General features: G+C 33.5%; 1 protein-coding gene across 1 annotated transcript in view; it reads right to left on the bottom strand.

Annotated features, from left to right (window-relative positions):
* HMGA2 (high mobility group AT-hook 2) overlaps positions 1 to 19,423 on the bottom strand; it is a gene marked incomplete at both ends in the record, with an annotated part of 216,969 nt that overhangs the window by 39,039 nt on the left and 158,507 nt on the right. The gene's annotated exons all lie outside the window — the stretch shown is intronic.

The raw sequence follows: 19,423 nt of genomic DNA, 5'->3' as shown, positions 1-19,423 counted from the left end.
ATTAGCCCACTGCTCCACCAAGGCTCTATAAATTTAACATGTTAATGGAGGATCAGGTTGCAACTAATTTGCGATATGCGAAACATAATACTTTTTGTAACGCAAATAAGCCTGGTAGGTGGCTAGCTTATCAATTAAGGAAAAAACAGAAGTTACGTACTATAGAGAAAATAGAATATAAGGGTAAAGAAACATATCAACAAAATTTGATTAAAAAGGGTTTTTTGGATTTTTATGTAAAGTTATATGCTAGCGAGAATATACAAGCTTTAGATATAGATAAATATTTACAGGAAGCGCATATTCCTATGCTTTCATATGAACAACGGGAAGGGATGAATAGTTTAATTACTTCTGAGGAAATTATATTAGCAATTAAACAGTTAAAAGTGGGTAAGGCTCCTGGTACAGATGGCTTAACAGCAATTTATTATAAAACCTTACTTGCAGAGATGGTAGAACCTTTAAAGGAATTATTTAATAATATCCAGGCTGGAGGGGAAGTGCCTCCATCCTGGAGAAGGGCTTTTATATCGTTGATCCCAAAGGAGGATCAATACCTTACTCAGCCTAAGAATTATAGACCTATATCGCTTTTAAACACAGATTATAAGATTTTTGCAAAAATATTGGCAAATAGATTAATGCAAGTCTTGAAACAAATGGTTCATACTGATCAGTCTGGATTTATAACTGGAAGATATATGAAATATAATGTAAGACAAATAGTTAACTTAATTGAGTATTTGGATAAGAACAACCAAGTACCTGCGGCATTGATATTTTTGGAAGGTGAAAAAGCTTTTGATCAGTTGAATTGGCAATTTCTACTGAAAGTTGTGGATAAGATGAATTTTGGGGATAAATTTTTGCAATCTATTAAGGCTATATATCAACAACAATCGGCGCAAATTATAATTAATGGGGGACTAACAGATGCATTTATAATTGAAAAAGGTACAAGACAGGGGTGTCCCCTGTCACCATTACTGTTTGTTTTAACATTGGAGATTTTATTGATTAAAATTCGGGAATCAACTAAAATAAAGGGAATAAAAATAAAGCAGAATAATTATAGGTTAAGAGCATTTGCGGATGACTTGGTTGTTACATTATCTCAACCGATTCAATCGGTTATAGATTTGATGGAAATTATAATTCAATATGGGAAAGTTTCTGGTTTTAAGGTAAATAATAATAAGACTAAAATATTATCTAAAAATATGACCATGAATGAAAAGGAAATGTTAGTAAAATTGACAGGTTATGAAATAGTAAAAAAGGTTAAATATTTGGGAGTATATATTACAGCTTCTAATGTGAAATTATATAAGAATAATTATGAGATGTTATGGTTAAAAGTACAAAAGGATTTAAATAATTGGAAAAAATTACAATTATCTTTGTTGGGGAAAATTGCAGCTGTTAAAATGAATGTTTTACCAAAGTTTCTCTTTTTGTTTCAAATGATACCTATTTTGAAAAAGGATGCTAATTTGGATGATTGGCAGAAGGGTATTAATAAATTTATTTGGGCGGGGAAAAACCCAAGAGTTAAACTTAAGATTTTACAAGACGCGTGGGAAAGAGGAGGACTTAAGGTGCCTAATTTGAAATTATATTATGATGCGGTGGTTTTAACACTGGTTAGTGATTGGCTTAATTTAACAAATAAAAGTATACTTCATCTTGAGGGATGGGACTTATTATATGGGTGGCATGCATATTTGATTTATGATAAAAAAGTTGACAAGGCTTTTAAATCTCATATTTTAAGAAGTGCTTTATTGCGTGTTTGGAAAAAGTATTATTATAAGTTGAATTATAAAATACCAATTTGGGGGATTCCTGGACACGCAATAGAGGGTGTATCTATGGGTGTGAACTTGGATATGATTTCTTATAAGCAATTACTTAGATTGGTAGGGAATGATTGGCAATTAAGGTCGTTAGCTGAGTTAAAACAAGAAAATATTGTACAGTCTTGGTTCCAGTATACTCAACTGCAAGCTAGGTGGAAGTTAGATCAGAAGGTTGGTTTGACACTGATGGATGAAAATTTGGTAAAACAGATTAAAGATCAAACTCGAGCGCATATAAAGAGAATTTATAATGCTTTAATAGAATTGGATTCGGAAATGGAATTAGTGAAAGATTGTATGGTAAAGTGGGCTCAAAATATTCAAGAACCAATCCCATTGGATGTATGGGAGGTAATTTGGGTTAGAAATGTAAAATTTACTCAAGCCCAAAATTTAAGATTGTATTCAGGAAAAATATGGAACTTCTTCTAAAAAGTTCCATTTAGCTTATGAGTAAATTTTAGATTGTTTTAATTTTGTTATAGGCGGGTTAAAGTGCATTATGTATTTGGTTATTTATATAGTTGGTTAATGTTAGTTAGATTATGATTATTATATATTTGTAACCCTGTAATCAGCTTTGGGAATTGAGGGAGGGGGAAGGGGGGTTAGGAGTGGGTTGGGATGGGATAATATTGTAACTTTTATAAAACTTCAATAAAAAAATGGCATTGAGTTTCTTCAAGGGGAAGAGGAAGATGCATAGGGAAGGGAAGAGAAAATGGAAATTAACTGGATGAGATGAGGTAGAAGAAAGAGATAAGTAAGGAAAATGTTCTTTATGGTGTTTCAGAAACAATTACAACAAACTAAGAGAGAGAGTGCAAGGGCTAATCCTTTTGTTTTCAAAAGCTTTCTTCAATCTTATCACAAGATAATTTTCTCAGTTCATAAAATGATTTCGGAGAGAAGCATGTAATTGCTCTCACAATGGTGGATAAAAAAGTGTTTATATGTGTATGTGAGCACACATACAGAGAGAATATAAAATGGCTTCCCTTCTTCTGCCATATTTAATTGCTTAGGGTCTAAGGCCTGTGTAATAATGGAAAATAGATCTTTTATCAAGTTTTTTTTTCTTTAAATTCACCAATTTCAGTGATTAGCTGCTCCAGCTACAAATGCCCTACAAAATGGCATAGGTTTTTTCCCATCAGTTTCATGAAATTCTTTCTTAGCATATTTCTCAGGGAGGAAAGGGCTAGAAGCATCGTACTCAAATGAACATCTGTGATGCACAACTGCTCTCATGGGAAGGTTGTGTATCACAGCAACATGTAGACAGATCCTATCCAAGGTAAAAGTGTTTAAGTCAGCCTATACGGTATATAATATGAAAGTACTGTATATAAAATGAAAGACACCAAAATCAAAACTCATATTAATCACATGTTGTTAAGACACTATCTTTTTGAAATGTATGTTTTTTTAAATATATGCCTACATTGAACAAAAGATATGACTCTTCTTTTTGAACACAATGAGGCTAGACATTTTTTTTTGTTTCATCTACTATTACAAACTGCTGTTTGTCTGCCTTACCAATTTGGAGCTAATCATGGAGAGGTTAGTTATGTCTCAAGCTGAAATTTGGTCCACAGATGGCTGTTGTTGTCCCAGCTATGACCTCATGAGAAGCTTTTTAGTTGCAATGAAATATTGTTGGCTTACTGGCATGCGTTAGAGATGAGGCAGTCTTTGAACAAGATCCAGAAACTCTTGGTGGTTCAAAATAAATAGTATGGTTTTAATGGGTTTTAGTAGCTATTATTATATTATACACAGGCTTTCAATTAATTTTTGAGCCCAGTTTGTAGTGCTGATATTAAACTTGCATGAAGCCAAGGCATCTCAATATCACCCCCTTTTCTTAAATATGTGCCTGAATTTAGGTTCTTCATCAGCTTCCCATCTATCTACATTCCCTTTTCAAAGTCCTGTAATTTAAAAATGTGGGTAGCATTTACGAAGGCGGCCTTCTAAATTATGACACTCAAGTTAGGTGATAGCCTACCTTTTGTGCTTTTTGTGGCATTAGACAACCCCTTTAAAAGTTTTGTTTAATTTTTTTGCACAAAATGTGATGCCAGGATTCACTAAATATTATGCTCTGCTGCCCTGCTGCATGCTTAACACATAGATTTGGGTAACCAGCAGAAGAAGACAATGAAGTTTACCTGGGGGAAGTGTTGTTGGCAGGGAGGGCATGTAGTGGAGGGTAGGGCACCCAAAAAGCAGAGATGAAAGGGAAGATAGGTGGGTGAGGGAGTGGAATGGAATGGGATGGGATAGGACAGGACAATAACTTTATTGTCACTTTAAATGTACACTAATCAGCATACATTAAAATGAGATTTCCTTGCATACAGCTCTCAAAGGGTAACCACCTCCAATATGCATAAACATGAGAATAAATAAAATAAATTATGCATATACCCACATATGTGGCCCAGAGAAACAACAGTCTAGTTCAGATGTATAGATATACATGGCAAGAAAAGCGAATCTTGCGAGTTTACCAGATGGATGGCATAGGGAACAAAGCTGTTACAGAATCTGGTAGTCCTACCAAAATCTCCTCCCAGAGGAGAGTAACAGAAACAGACCGTGAAGTGGGTGTGTGGAGTCTCTAACAATGCTTTGAGCTCTAACCACATAGCAAAGCACCCCTGAGGTTATAAATGTGACTGCCAAGCAACTGAACTTTGATCACATGACCATGGAAGCACTGCAAGAATCATAACTTTGGGGACTGCTTTTAAGTCCCAATATTTAGTGCGGTCATATCTTTGAACACTGGCTGAACAAATGGTTGTAAGTCAAGAACTATCTATGCAGCAGTTTATCCTTTCTTCCAAGCACACAAACTATTTGGGGTAAAATGTTGTTTGACTGTTGTAAAACAATTTAGAATAGATGAGTAAAAAAGTTTGAAGTTTATGTTAGATATAAACTAAATAAATGTTTGCATTCAACAGGAAGAATTTTTTTTTAAATTTCCAGCTATTGTTTCCCTTTGATAGCACATTGGCAAACTTTGTGGCTCATATAAAGAGAGTTCAGCTTGTTTCCATTTATAGTTGGGTAATAAGAGCCTCTTTTTCTAATGTTCATAATATTTTTATCATTACATTTATTGTGGCTGAGTCTAATTTGTTTTTCAAGGGAAGGACATTAGTAATTTTTTTATACATTGCTTTAATTTTTCTTAGTTGGGGCAACACGTTTTGCAGTCATGTGTTTCAGAATTCTGTGGGAATGAACAGATTTTGTCATCTGTGCACAATCTGTTGCATTAACATTAGCTACTAAACTCAAATAAACTGGTAGGTATTATGAATTAACAGGAGCTGTAAGGACCACCCACCCACAAAGCATCTACTAATGATAAGCTAATTTATTCTTTATTCTTGAATAATGAAGACATACTTTACACCTTTACAGACTATTACTTCTTTCAATACCCATTTTAATTTCTTTACTGAATTTTTGTGTTTAAAATAAAATATGGTTAATCAAAAATTGTCAGTCTTAATCTCGACCATGTAAGAAACAAGAAGGGTTCAAATAATACATACAAGAAAAAAATAGTAAATAAGTAACTGAAAAAGCATATTCCAAATTATGGATAAGTGAGAATTTATTAGAATGCTTATACTTTATTGCATTATTCATACTGCATATTAAATTTTGAAATAAAATTTTACATTTTATGAAGCCACATCTCACTTTGTTACACAAAGTGAAAAATTAAATTATTTCAAATGAAAATATTTCTTTAAATTATTTTCACCATATATACCCCTTAACCAATAGCGCATGCACAATTTTTGTTATTTCTTCCTGTACATTCATGGTTATTTCCTCCAATACAGAGTTATGAAGCCTTAGAAAAAAAATTGAGGGGAAAAATATATTTTTCTATGTTTATTTGTGTATGTTTCTGAAGTTTTTTTTAATGTTCCCCCCAAAAAAGAAGGAAATTTATTATGAATATTCCCTAACAATTTCATTTTAAATCAACATAAAAGGTTTAAGATGTGAAAAACATTTATGAAAATTCACATATGAAATGAAGATATAAATTAGCAGATAATAGTGTATAAATCAATGCTACTATTTTTTATAACTCAATAAAAATGGCAAAATGATTAAAAATATAGAACAGAATATTTGTAGCTCTGGGTTGAACTTTGGGGTCCTTGATGCTCTCTGAGCTTGGTTATTTTCTTACAGATGTTTTAATACTAAACTAGGTAATATCATCAGTGCTAGGAGGGAATGGAGTTTGCTCTCATTTTAAATACTAGTGGCTTGCCCTCTCAGTATTGGCGGGAGTGGTCTTGGTGGTTAGCTGATTAGTCTGTTGTTTACTGTTAGCTGGTTGTCCAACTCAGACAAACTCTGAGAAAATAAATCTCTTTTTTTTGCAATACACAGTGAAGACAAGACATTTTATGATATTAAAAACTGGGTACTAGAGGGGATTAAAATTCTAGGCAGAGGGGGGAAAATACAACCATACTTTTTGTGTTAATCAACTGGGACCGATAGAATAATGAAAAACATTTTGACATTGAAAATACTAATACAAACTTTTGAAGAATGGAGGCAGAAAGTAGCAGGCACGCTATTAATGATATTTGCCTCTGTGGATAGACTATATTCAAAAAATGTTATTGAAGAAGTGACATATGTGGAATAAATTATATTTGGCAAGCTAGAGATGGCATTGAAAGTTGATTTACAAATGACAGGCCAAGAAAACAACTTAGAAAAAGATTAACCAAGAAAGTGATCTAATTTTTTTCCTGACTGAATTTACAAAAGTAGCTTGTTTAAAGTCTTGAAATACTCTGTGCAATGGAATAATGAAAAATGAAAAGAAATAAAATCCTACAATAATATTTGAATGAACTAAAGATTAAGGCTGTTAGATGTAAAAGAAAGGAATATAAAATTGATTTATTTGAACATGGTTAAAATAAGCTATGTTACTGCTATACTTTATGGACTTTTTGCTGACACTGGGACTGAAATTTTAACATTTTATGGATTTGTCTATAGATAAGGGATGAGAGATGGGATGAAGAACTAATCGTAACCTTGAAGGGGATGTAGAGTTACTAAATTTGTTACATTTGTTATTAAAAAGTTTTGGAATCACTTCTTTATATATCTCTTTTCTCTTTCTTTAGTATATTCTTGCTTTTCTCTTTCTTTTTCCTTCTTTTTGTTATACTATTCTTTTTTCTATTTTTCTCTTTAAGTTTAGTTTATATACATTTTATTATTATAATCAAAATTATGCACAATACAACATTTTAAGCACTAATATATAAGCACTATTATGTAAATGGAATATCACAAAGAGAACCCTGCAAAGCAATGTATGAAAATAATACAGATATACAGTAGTTGCATTTAAATCTCTTATACATTACAGCCAAGAATAAAGGACCTGTGCTGCATAAATTTAGTCTTCTTTGCCAGCATATACTATCTCCATACGAGGAATCACTTACATCTTATATGAAATATGTGATTTCCCAGTGAATTCTACCTATCAGGAAACTAGGGAGAGTTACTTTACATCTTTTATACAGCAATCAAATATAAAACCACTAAATTCCTGTTGAAGGGTTGCCTGACAGTGTTGTCAACAACAAGGGAATGTTCTGAGGTTCATTCTCTTTGCTAGCTCTACCTCCTGAACCTTCACTGCTTAAAGAATGTGGCTTTGTGTTAATAAGCTCTTTAAACATGCCATCCTAGAATATCTGTGGATTCATTCCAGCTCCAAATGATGGAAAACCAACTTCTGGATGAAGAGAGCAAAATGCTAACAGATTACAAATAAAAGGCAGAGCTACTCGGTTCTTATGTTGGTTGCACATATATCCATCCAGCAACAGAGCACATGTTCTATCAGTTAATTTTGAAGAGCAGGATGAAGAAACAGCACTGAAGCTTGAAACTGTCGCTCAAGCAATATTTTACCTTGAATAGATTTAAATCTCAAGATCCAAATGCATTACATTCTGGAATATTGAAGGAATTTGTCCCTAACTTCAAAGAGGAGAAAAGAGGAAATCTAGGAAATTACACACCAAGCAAAAAGAGACCTTGACATAACTGTTTGTTAACAAATTAGTCCTAAACTTCTATTGACCGATATTTTACACTTCCTTGGAGAAAACTCCTTCTACCTTTAGATATTAATCCCTTCCTCTGCTAAATGCCACTTACCTACCAACTAAAAAAAAAACATTCTTGCACTGACCACCAATTATGAAACTTCTTTTTTATCCAAAAACCATGAAGATGCTTTTGTTTGTGCGTCTTAATTCAATAAAATAATAGGCATTTTCATACCTTAGGTATTTAATTTTCTTCTTCATTTTATTTTTCTGTTTAAAGCTTTATTAGTTTAAAGAACTAAAAACAAATTCTAAGCCAGTCTACGCAACATATTATTTTATTAATCAATCTTTTATTGTATTTTTGCAATTAAAGCCTAACATCTTATATTAATGTCAAAAGAATATATAATTTTTTCCTGACCCAGGACTGAGGGTAGCAATAATGTACAACAGTTTCTTAGCATTTGTTATATTTAAAAAAGTTTCCTTGGATTAGTTTTATTTTATTTATGTTGTTTTTTTCCAGCTAAAAATGCTCCTGTTCTTTGGAGAAGGGTGAGGGGTGACATGATAGCAGTGTTCCAATATCTCAGGGGCTGCCACAAAGAAGAGGGAGCCAAGGTATTCTCCAAAGCACCTGAAAGCAGGACAAGAAGCAATGGATGGAAACTAGTCAAGGAGAGAAGCAACCTAGAACTAAGGAGAAACTTCCTGACAGTTAGAACAATTAACCAGTGGAACGACCTGCCTCCAGAAGTGATGAATGCTCCAACACTGGAAGTTTTTAAGAAGAGACTGGACAGCAATTTGCCTGAAATGGTATAGGGTTTCCTGCCTGAGAAGGGGGTTGGACTAGATGACCTCCAAGGTCCCTTCCAACTTCTTCTTCTTCTTCTTCTTCTTCTTCTTCTTCTTCTTCTTCTTCTTCTTCTTCTTCTTCTTCTTATTATTATTATTATTATTATTATTATTATTATTATTATTATTATTATTATTATTATTATTATTTCTATTATATGAAAGTGATCAAGTCTCTGAACTGGAATACATTTAACTTTCTAGGGTGTTGGAACACTTCAGACTTACTACTACAAGAATTTGAACAGCATGATGGAGCAAATGTTGACTGTATTGTGCCAGTATTGTGTGTAAAGCAAATAAGAATCATTTGCTGAGATGGGCAGCTACAGCAAACAAACAAGCAATAATCCTAGCATCTCATAAGTGAACATGTAGCGTCAGTGGTGATTCTTCAGTTTTCTTCCTTTCCTAGTCCATTGAGTTTTTTTGTTTCTTTTACTCTTTTCTCCACCATCTTAATTTTGGTGGTATTCTCTATCTGGGACTTGTTTAAATTTAATTGACTAGATCCAATTTGAGGAGGGATTCTATGAGAAATCAATGAATGCATAATCTTCTTGCTTGCTCAGATATGGGATGGAAGCAGGCCAGAGACAGCTTAACAGCTTAATTCCAGAGCTCTTCTTGAGTCTATTAAAAAAGAAAAATCTATTCCTGGCTGTCCAGTATTGCTTTACTTCTGCAGTATGTGAAAAGGGAGAAATCAGCCATTTAATTGCTATTATTTCAATATAGCCAGAAAGCATTTTTAATGGAAAATTAGCTGAAGCTGACACAGGTAGTCCGTGATGTACAACCTCAATTGAGCCAAAATTTCCATTCCTAAAGGAGACAGTTGTTAAATGAATTTTGTTCCATTTTACAAGCATTCTTGCCATAGTTGTTAAATGAATCACTGCAGTTATTAAGTTAATAAGACAGTTGCTAGGTGAATCTGTTTTGCTTGTCAAAAGATTGCAAAAGATGATCACATGATCTGGGACACTGCAACAGTCATAAATATGAGTCAATTGTCAAACATCTGAATTTTATCAAATGACCATGGCAATGCTATAATGGTCATAAGTGCAAAAAATGGTCATAAGTCACCTTTTTCACTGCCGCTGTAACTTTGAAAGATCACTAAATGAAATGTCATAAGTCGAGGACTACCTGTATAGCAACAGATCACAGCTTTAGAATAAATATTGCCAATTCTGGAGCTACTACCAGTGACTGACCCTAGGTTTATTATTCTAAGGGTTTGATAATTTATTACTCAAATTGTGCGTATGTCTCTACATAATTCATACAGGTTCACGTTTGAATGTTTATCCATGTGGTTTTCTAGGTAAAATACAGGAATGCTTTATCATTTCCTTTCCCCACATAGTATGAAATGATGCCTTTGCTATTGTAACTAAAAGGATCATTCCTCCATTTGCTGGCATTTAATATGTGCATGAAGAAGAACTGATGGTTTTTAGGAATACTAATGGTATATGCTCCACGATTAAAGAGTTTGGAATGTCTAGTTGCTGATGTTGCCATGCAGGTAAAGAAAACACAAAACTGAAAATTCAGAATCACAGTGGAAACATGGAGCATATAAGGAAAATGAACATGAGAAAGTTCAACATTTGAAAGATGAACAGAATCAACTTCACACTGACAACAGGCATGAGTAAATTACTTGGGCTGGAAATCTGTCACTTTCATTAAGAAGATCGTACTGTTTCAGAACATGAAAACTAAAAAAGAAATGACATTGCTTATATATTCAGAAAGAATATAGTAAAGACAGTAAAGATAGATAAAGATATGGGAAACAATAAAATCAGTGATCAAAAATATAAATTAGATTTCATAGGAAAAGACCAATGAAGAAGAAGAGGAGGTTGATAAATCTGAAATTGACAGAACATGCAAGCAAGATGTTCTGTTTGTGGTTGAAAGCTAGAATTCCAAAGTTACAAAGAAAATTGTAATGTGGAAAATGCAATTAAACATGACCAAGAAACAAAAATGAAGGAAAATGTCTTATCAATTTTTGCCAGTGATTACTAACACATTCTTCAAACAACCAAAACCTATGCCTCAAACATAGCAATCAAACTGACTGTATTAGTGGTATAGAGAGGTAGAAAAGCTCAGTTATAACAACAAAGATGTAGTCAGATCAAGAACTGCTCATATGCAAATTTCAAGTCAAGCTAAAGCAGAAGAATAAAGCCAGCCAGTTTTCACAATATGATCTTGAGCATATGCCCATCATTTTCAACATCAGGAATCAATTTGAAGTCCTGAACTTCATTGATAGGAAACCAAAGAAAGTGTGGAAATCAAAGATGTTGTAAAGATGTAGAACAGAATGCCAGAGACCATGAAACAGAGGAAAGAAACTTGGATATCAGGACAGACAGTGGAAATTGCCAAGAAAAACAAACAAACAAACAAACAAACAAAATCTTTCAACCTTGAATTGGTATACTAAAAAATGTGCTAAAAATACAATAGAGATATCAACATCCAAGATACCTTAAAAGATATATTATATTATATTATATTTATTATATTTTTATACCGCCCTTCTCCCGAAGGACTCAGGGTGGTGTACAGGGCAATAAATATAAAAACGGAATACAAAAGTTAAAAAATGATTAAATATTATGCCCAAGTTTAAAACAGTAATTAAAAACATATTAAAACCCCAACCCTAACCCATCAAACCAGGTCAGACTGCTCAAATAAATAAGTTTTTAGATCGCGCCGGAAGGAGCGAAGGTTGGGGGCCATCCGGAGCTCAACCAGCAAGCGGTTCCACAGGTCTGGCGCGCCCACAGAGAACGTCCTCCCCCTAGGGGCCACCAATCGACATTCTTTGATCGGAGGCACCCTGAGGAGGCCCTCTCTGTGGGAGCGCACTGTGGGAGCGCCTTCTTATTTATACTAGAAAATAAATTTTAAAGTTAGAGGAATTGGTGGAATAGCTGCAGATATAGGGCAAGAAACTGAAGAAGAATCAGTAAAAGCTTTAACCAAACTGTGCCAGTAAATCTGGAGAATAACACAGTGCATGAATGTCTGTGGAGATTCTCAGTCATCTAGGTGGATGATATATTGGAAATATTAGTCTACAAACCAATACCAAAGAGAGTCAAGAGAGTATGCAAGCAATTGCACAATTTTCATATGCTAGTGTAGCTGGACCTTTGCACACCTTCAGTTGATGTGCCAGTCACATTCATATTTGGATCAAGAGGCTTTGTTCACAATAACCTCTCATTTAGACTACTGCAAGAGACTCCACAGGAGGCTGACCCTAAAGATCAGTTGGAAACTTCAGCCGGTGCAGAATATGGCTGCGCTTTCTGCACCATTGAAGTAAATGGTGCCAAATACACAACACTTCTGCATGAGCTTCAATTTAAGGTGCAGGTGCTTACCTTTAAAGCTCTACATGGCTTTGGATCGGAGTACCTGAAGTGTTTTACCCATAGCAGAATGGGCATGCTGTAAGCCAAAGAGTGTCAGCTGATGGGGACTATAAGATGGGCTTTTTCTGCAGTGGAACATCTGCCCTTGGCCCCAACCCAAACTTTTTTTTAATATAAGTTTTGTTGGTTTTTTTAGTTTTACATCCAAGTATTTATGAAGCAATATGGTGGTTGGTAGTTAAAAGTAAACAATAGTAAATAACAAAGTCATTTGTAGATATGTCAAGTTACATCAACAAGAATTCCCTCTCCTTCCCTTAGTTATGATAGCATTGTCAAATTAATCAAAATAATACATATTTAATTATAACACAATCAATTAAACCAATTTTCAATATATTTTCACATATACATATCCATGTCCTGTTTTTACGTTTTTCCTAATTGGAATAAGATATTCCAAACTAGCCTATAATATATAAAAGAAAACTTAATTTTTGGGTAGCCCACATTTCCCCATTTCATTATATAGTAATTATCCTGTCTATTGTTCATTTCAGTGCATTCTTATGTTATACAAATTTATTCTATTTAACATCTTAATAGTTCACTAATTATTGAGAAAATATCTTTTGTTGTATCCTTCCAAATTCTGTAATATAAGTCAATTCTAATAGCTAACTTTCCTTTCCTTTAAAGGTTTAAAAGTTAAGTATAAAATCAATGTGTATCTTTTAAAGATTCACCTTAGCCCATTAAGAAAATATTTTTAGCTCTATCATTACAACAAATATATTCTATTTAACATCTTAGTAGTTCATCCATTCTTAAAATATCTTTTATTATATTATTGCAAATTCTATAATTCAAAGTTATGTTTTAATATCTAATCTATTTCATTATATAGCAATTATCAAATCTGAAATACATATATATGCTATTTGTCATCCTTACAATTCATCTATAATTAAGAAAGTATGTTTTATTATTTATAGCTAAATCTAGATCCTAAATATAGACTCAGTTTATATCTTTTAACAGTTGAGAGAAAAATTTAAGCTTTATTATTGCAAGTCCTAACACTTACAACCGAAAAAGAGGAAAAATTCATTTAAATCTAATTCTAGCTTTCTTTTTGTGCCAGGCAGGCTTCCATATCATTGCCTTTAGCTTCTCAAATGTGTCTCCCTTTCTTCCTACACACGTTGTTTGAACAGGGAGACCATCCAGTTATCAATTTTTCATAGAGAGTGACCCCTTTGTAGTCATTAAATTTTCGTTCCAGTAAATCCAATCTCCATGTTTGGCGTGGTGCAGTTGTTCTTAGTTGACTCTGGTCTTCTTCTTTCAAATCCATCTGGCTTAGGTAAGAGGTCACGTCTGGTGTTGTAATTATTGTTTGGTTGGTTGAAGTCTTGGTATACTGTATTTGAAGGCCTTTGACATCCTCCATCTTAGTATTGCTTTCTTCAGCTTCTGTTGCTTGTTGGATTGTAGGTTTTATAGTTGAAATCAAAGTTTGGGCTTCAAGGATCTCAGTAGATTGTACTTGTTGTACTTTAAAGTCCCCTGTTTTATTGTTAAGTTCCTCATCCTCTGTTTGTTTTTGGATTGTCAGTTCATCAATTGAAGTAAGAGTCTCATCTGGTGAGTTTGTGCTATCAAATTTGTCTTTAAGTCTGGCTTTTATTTCTGCAGTCACTGCCAAAATTGTATCAAGTATGAGTTTATAGTCAACTGGTGGGATATATTCTTCCATTTCTTTAATATTTTACAGATAGGCCTTTAGTGGAGGCTATTTTAATAAAAGTCAATAAATGTCCACCTCCACTATTCCTAAAGGTTGTTTTCAGTGCCAGGTGTTCCCAATTTTTATCTTTAAAGATAATGTCAATGACAAATCTATTAGAGCCAAGTCTCAGAGTAAAAAAAAAACAAAAAACGTTTACTTGCTATGCCAGGTTTCACCACAGGATGTCATCAATAGCACGTACAATCCTTTTACAGAGTAATACAATATAAGTCTTTTATTCAATTAATTCATTTTTAGTAGTAAATAGGGTAGTAGATCCCCGTAAAAATAGACAATAAAAACTTTTTAGTGGCCCAAAAATTTCAGAGGTACAGATTTGATTTCTTTTGAGGCTTTAAGGTTGTAAATCCCCAAGTAAGCAGTCGCCGAATTTTCAAGAAGGGGGAAAAAGATTTTCAAGAAAGTCCCACAGTAAAGTAATTAGGGAAGTAAGAAGGGTAAGGTCTCACCCAAATCCTCCAGATTGCTTCATTGTGTTTGATAGTGATTTTGGCTTTTGGCAGGGAACGGCTTAGTGATCGGCCATGTTAATGGCTGATCTCTTCTTCTTTGGGCCAGAGGAGTAACTTCGGATCAAACAAAGGGCTGCTGCCCTTCTGCAATCGCAGAGAGATAACCTCCTCATGGTGATCGCCCCTCCAGGGTGACTTTTAACCCTTTGCAGGGTCCTCCCAGGAAGAAAGACCAGATGGCAGGGGGAGAGCTTCTCCTGGCATGTTTGCCAGTGCCGCATGCGCAAACCGGAAGTCTCCACCAATCCAAACTTTTGTAAAGCCTTAAAAACCTTTATGGATCCATGTCTGCGGTGCTGAATGTGTCAAGGGCCCCATTTCCTGGCTGTATTGCTAACTGGCCAAGAATCTTGTTACTATTTAAGGCAATGGAATTCTATGACAACCACAGAGCTTTCATGAACCCTGTCCAGAGAAAGAAACAAAGAGACAGGAAGAAATGACAATGGAAGGAGTAGCTAAGCCAAGTGAAGAAGAAGAAATTGAAAATACAAAGACAGAAGAAGTGGTAAGACTAAGAGAACAGAGACAGATAAGAATAACTAGAAGTTTAAGACCTATATATAATTGAAAAAGATGGAGAAGGAAAATGGGATTCTTACACTAAATGTAAATAGACTGAACTCCTCTATAAAAAGGAAAAACCTTTTACACAACTACAAAGATTAAATATGGATATAATTTGTCTCCAAGAAACACATATTAAGAAACAACACTACAAATTGTTGGAGAAACCAAAAATTGGGAAACTTCATTGTGCATTAGCCCAACAAAAGAAAAGAGGAATAGCTGTATATATTAAAGAAATAATGAATCCCAAAAAAAATCTACACAGATGAAGAGGGAAGAATATTGATGGGGGAAATAATTATAAACCCAAAACAGATATTGATAGTAGCAATATATGCACCTAATAACAAACAAAGAGAGTTCTATCAAAAATTGCACAAAAAATTGTAGAATTGAAGTACCAAAATATGCGTTTAATGGGAGATTTCAATGCAATAGCAGATGGAAGACTGGGCTATAAAAGTAGTAAAATTGGGGGGAAAGTGAAAAATATACTCTCTAAAACTTCTTTTAAAATGGCAGAAATGGATTGAATTCCCCATCAAAAAGAAAAAGAATTTTCAAACAACTACAGAAATTAAACATTGATGTAATTTGTTTGCAAGAGACACACATAAAAAAACAACATCATAAATTTTTGGAAAATCCAAAAGTTGGAAAACTTTATTACACATCAGCTCAACAAAAAAAGAGGAGTAGTTATATATGTTAAAGAGACAATAGATTCAAAAATGATTTATGCAGATGAAGAAGGAAGAATATTAATGGTAGAAATAGTTTTAAATCAAAACCAGATACTTTTGATAGCAATATATGCGCCAAATAACAAACAAGAAGAATTTTATCAAAACCTTCACAGAAAAATAGTAGAAATGGAATATCAAAATATATGCTTAATTGGGGATTTCAAAGAAGTAGTAGATGGGACATTAGACTATAAAAGTAGTAAATCAGGGAAACGGAAGAAAAAGATTACCTAAGACTTTTTTCAACACGATAAGAGGAAATTGGTGTATAAGATATTTGGAGAGAAATGAACCCAGGAAAATCACAATATACATTTTATTCTAATAGTCATAAATCTTGGTCCAGAATTGATATGATTTGAATGATGCCTGAGTTAAGGGTTAATATGCAGGAAATTGAAATTAGGTACTTGGGCAGATCATAATCCTTTAAAAATGGTGTGGAAAGGAATGCAGAAAAAATTAAGATGGACTTTGGATCAATCTATATTAAAATAGAAAGAATTTATAGATTAGCAACAAAAGAAATGGAATTTTTCTTAAAAGAAAATAAAAAAGAAGATACAACATTACAAAATGTATGGGATACAGCTAAAGCATATTTTTGAGGCATAGTGATAACGTACATGGCGAAAAAAAATAAAGAAGAGACAACAGTGTCAGTTGTTAAGAGACAAATTTTAAAAATTAGAACTTGAACTACAAATAAACCCACAAAACAAAATATTGAAAAGACAAATGGAAATAATAAAAATATAAATTAAATTTAATAGAATCAGAAAAATTGGCACAGCAAATTAAAAGGGCAAAGCAAAACTTTTTTGAGAATGCAAACAAACCAGGAAGATGGTTAGCTTAAAAAACAGGAGGAGATAAAATTGATAAACAGTTTAGTAGATGAAAAAGGCTGTTTACAATTTAAAAATGAAGCAATAAAAAAGATAATTAAAAAATACTATGACAAACTGTATGTTAAGGAAGAAAGTCCATGGGAGAAAATGACTCAATATATGGAAGAAAATAATTTACCAAAAATTCCAGAAAACTTTAAGACTATGTTAAATGGGGGGAAAAAACCAATGATGGAACTGACAGAGGCAATAAAGACAAAAAAATTGAAAAAACACAGGGACCAGATGGACTCCTGGCAGAGTTTTATAAATGTTTACAAGATACATTAAGTTCACCATTGAAAGATGTATGTAATGAACTTTTATTGGAGGCAAAAACCCCAAATACATGGACAGAAGCCAATGTTACTTTGATACCAAAAGAGGACTCAGATCTCACCCAGATCAAAAACTATAGACCAATATCACTACTGAATGTGGACTATAAAATCTTCACTTCAATAATAGCTGAGAGGCTGAAAAGATTTTTGACTGAATTTATACACCCAGATCAAAATGGATTTTTGCCAAAGAGACAAATAAAAAATAATTTGAGAGTAATATTAGATATATTGGAATATTATGAACTCCATCCAAGGAAACAATTGGCATTAGTATTTTTGGAAGCCCAAAAGGCATTTGATAATGTTTCTTGGAAATTAATGATTCAACAACTAAAAACAATGGATTTTGGTCAAAACTTTATAAATATGATTCAGACAATATATCACAAACAAACAGCAAAAGTGATTGTAAATGGGGATTATACAGAGAATTTTGATATACGAAAAGGCACAAGACAAGGATGTCCATTATCCCCATTGCTATTTATCTTAACTTTGGAAGTTTTAAATAGAAACATTAGGCAAGATCCAGAAATTAAAGGATTGAAAATAAAAGGTGAAATCTAGCATTTGCAGATGATTTGGTATTCATTCTAGAGGAACCTTTAGATATGATTCCTAAACTTTTGGAAAAGATAGAACAATTTGGGGAGATAGCAGGATTAAAGATAAATAGAGAAAAAACTAAAGTGATAGTAAAAAAATCTTACAGATAAACAAAAAAAGCAATTATCAGAAAAAATAGAATTGCAAATAGTCAAAAAGGTCAAATACTTGGGAATATATTTGACAGCAAGATGTTCAACAATAAAATAAGATAATTACATTAAATTGTTAAATCAAAGCTTGATTTGGAAAAATGGAAGAATTTTCAACTGTCAATGTTAGGAAGAATTGCTATGATGAAAATGAATATATTACCAAAAATACTATTTTTGTTTCAAACGATACCTATAAAAGTGGAGAATTTTTCTTTTGAAGATTTAAACTGTCTAATTCAAAAATTTATCTGGCAAGGAAAGAAAGCTAGAATTAAATTGAAAATGTTACAAGAAGCCAAGGGAAATGGAGGTCTTGGCTTGCCAGATTGGGTTTTATATTATCAAGCATCAGTGTTAACATGGATAAAAGAATGGATAACTCCTAGAAATAAAAGATTGCTGTATTTAGAGGGACATGATCTGCAACTTGGTTGGCATGTTTTTTTAATGGTATGGAAAAAATAAAATACATAAATATTTCCAAAACCACTACATTCGAAATGCACTATTATTAACTTGGGGAAAAATAAAATGTAAAATTTATTTGAAAATTCCAGGATGGCTTTCAACAATGGAAGCATTTGTACATCCAAATCTAGTCAAGTCTTGATAAAATATGGACATACAAAGATATTCTAAATTAGAAGGGAACTTAAAATCCAGGCAAGAAATGGAAAATCATGGCATTGATTGAATATGGTGGTCACATTTACAAATGCAAGTCAGATATGACAAAGATATTAAACAGTATGGATTATATAAAGAGCTGACTATGTTTGATCAGACATTATTAGCTTCCGATGAAAAGTTAATTTAAAAAATGTACAATTTCTTATTAAATTTCAAAATGGAAGATGAACAAGTAAAAGAGACAATGATAGCATGGGCAAAGAATTTTGGATATAACAGACTTAGAGAAGTGGCAAAGTTTGTGGGAAAGAAACTATAAATTGACAATGTCAGCTTCATATAAAGAAAACTTATATAAAATGTTCTATAGCAAAAATGTTTAAAAATATGTCAGAGAAATGTTGGAAATGTAAACACAAACCAGGTACTTATTATCATATGTAGTGGACATGTGTTAAAGCAAGGAGATATTGGACAATAATCCACACTTGGCTAGAAAAAATGTTAGAGAAACACATACTGTAGACCAGACATGTCAAACACAAGGCCCGGGGGCCGGATCCAGCCCGCGAAGTGGTTTCGTGTGGCCCGCGAAGCCATCCTGGAAACAGTGAGGGAACGGCTCCCACTGCCTTGGCCCTGGCCCAGAGACCCTCCTTCTGCCAGAGACCCTCAGATCTGTCCTACTCCTGCCCAGGCCCCCATAGGCACCCTTGATGCAAATGACGTAGAGCTGGGCACGCCGACCCAGTAGACCATACACACTCTAGCCACACCCACCCAGTAGGCCACACCCACCCAGCCCCCTGAGGGCAACCGCAATGCTGATGCGGCCCTCAATGAAATTGAGTTTGACACCCCTGCTGTAGACTATA

The sequence above is a fragment of the Vipera berus genome (assembly GCF_964194415.1).
Source record: "Vipera berus genome assembly, chromosome: 6".
In the NCBI taxonomy this organism is placed as follows: Eukaryota; Metazoa; Chordata; class Lepidosauria; order Squamata; family Viperidae; genus Vipera; species Vipera berus.
Note: the sequence above shows the minus strand (reverse complement) of the source record. Positions and strands in the feature narration are given on the sequence as shown.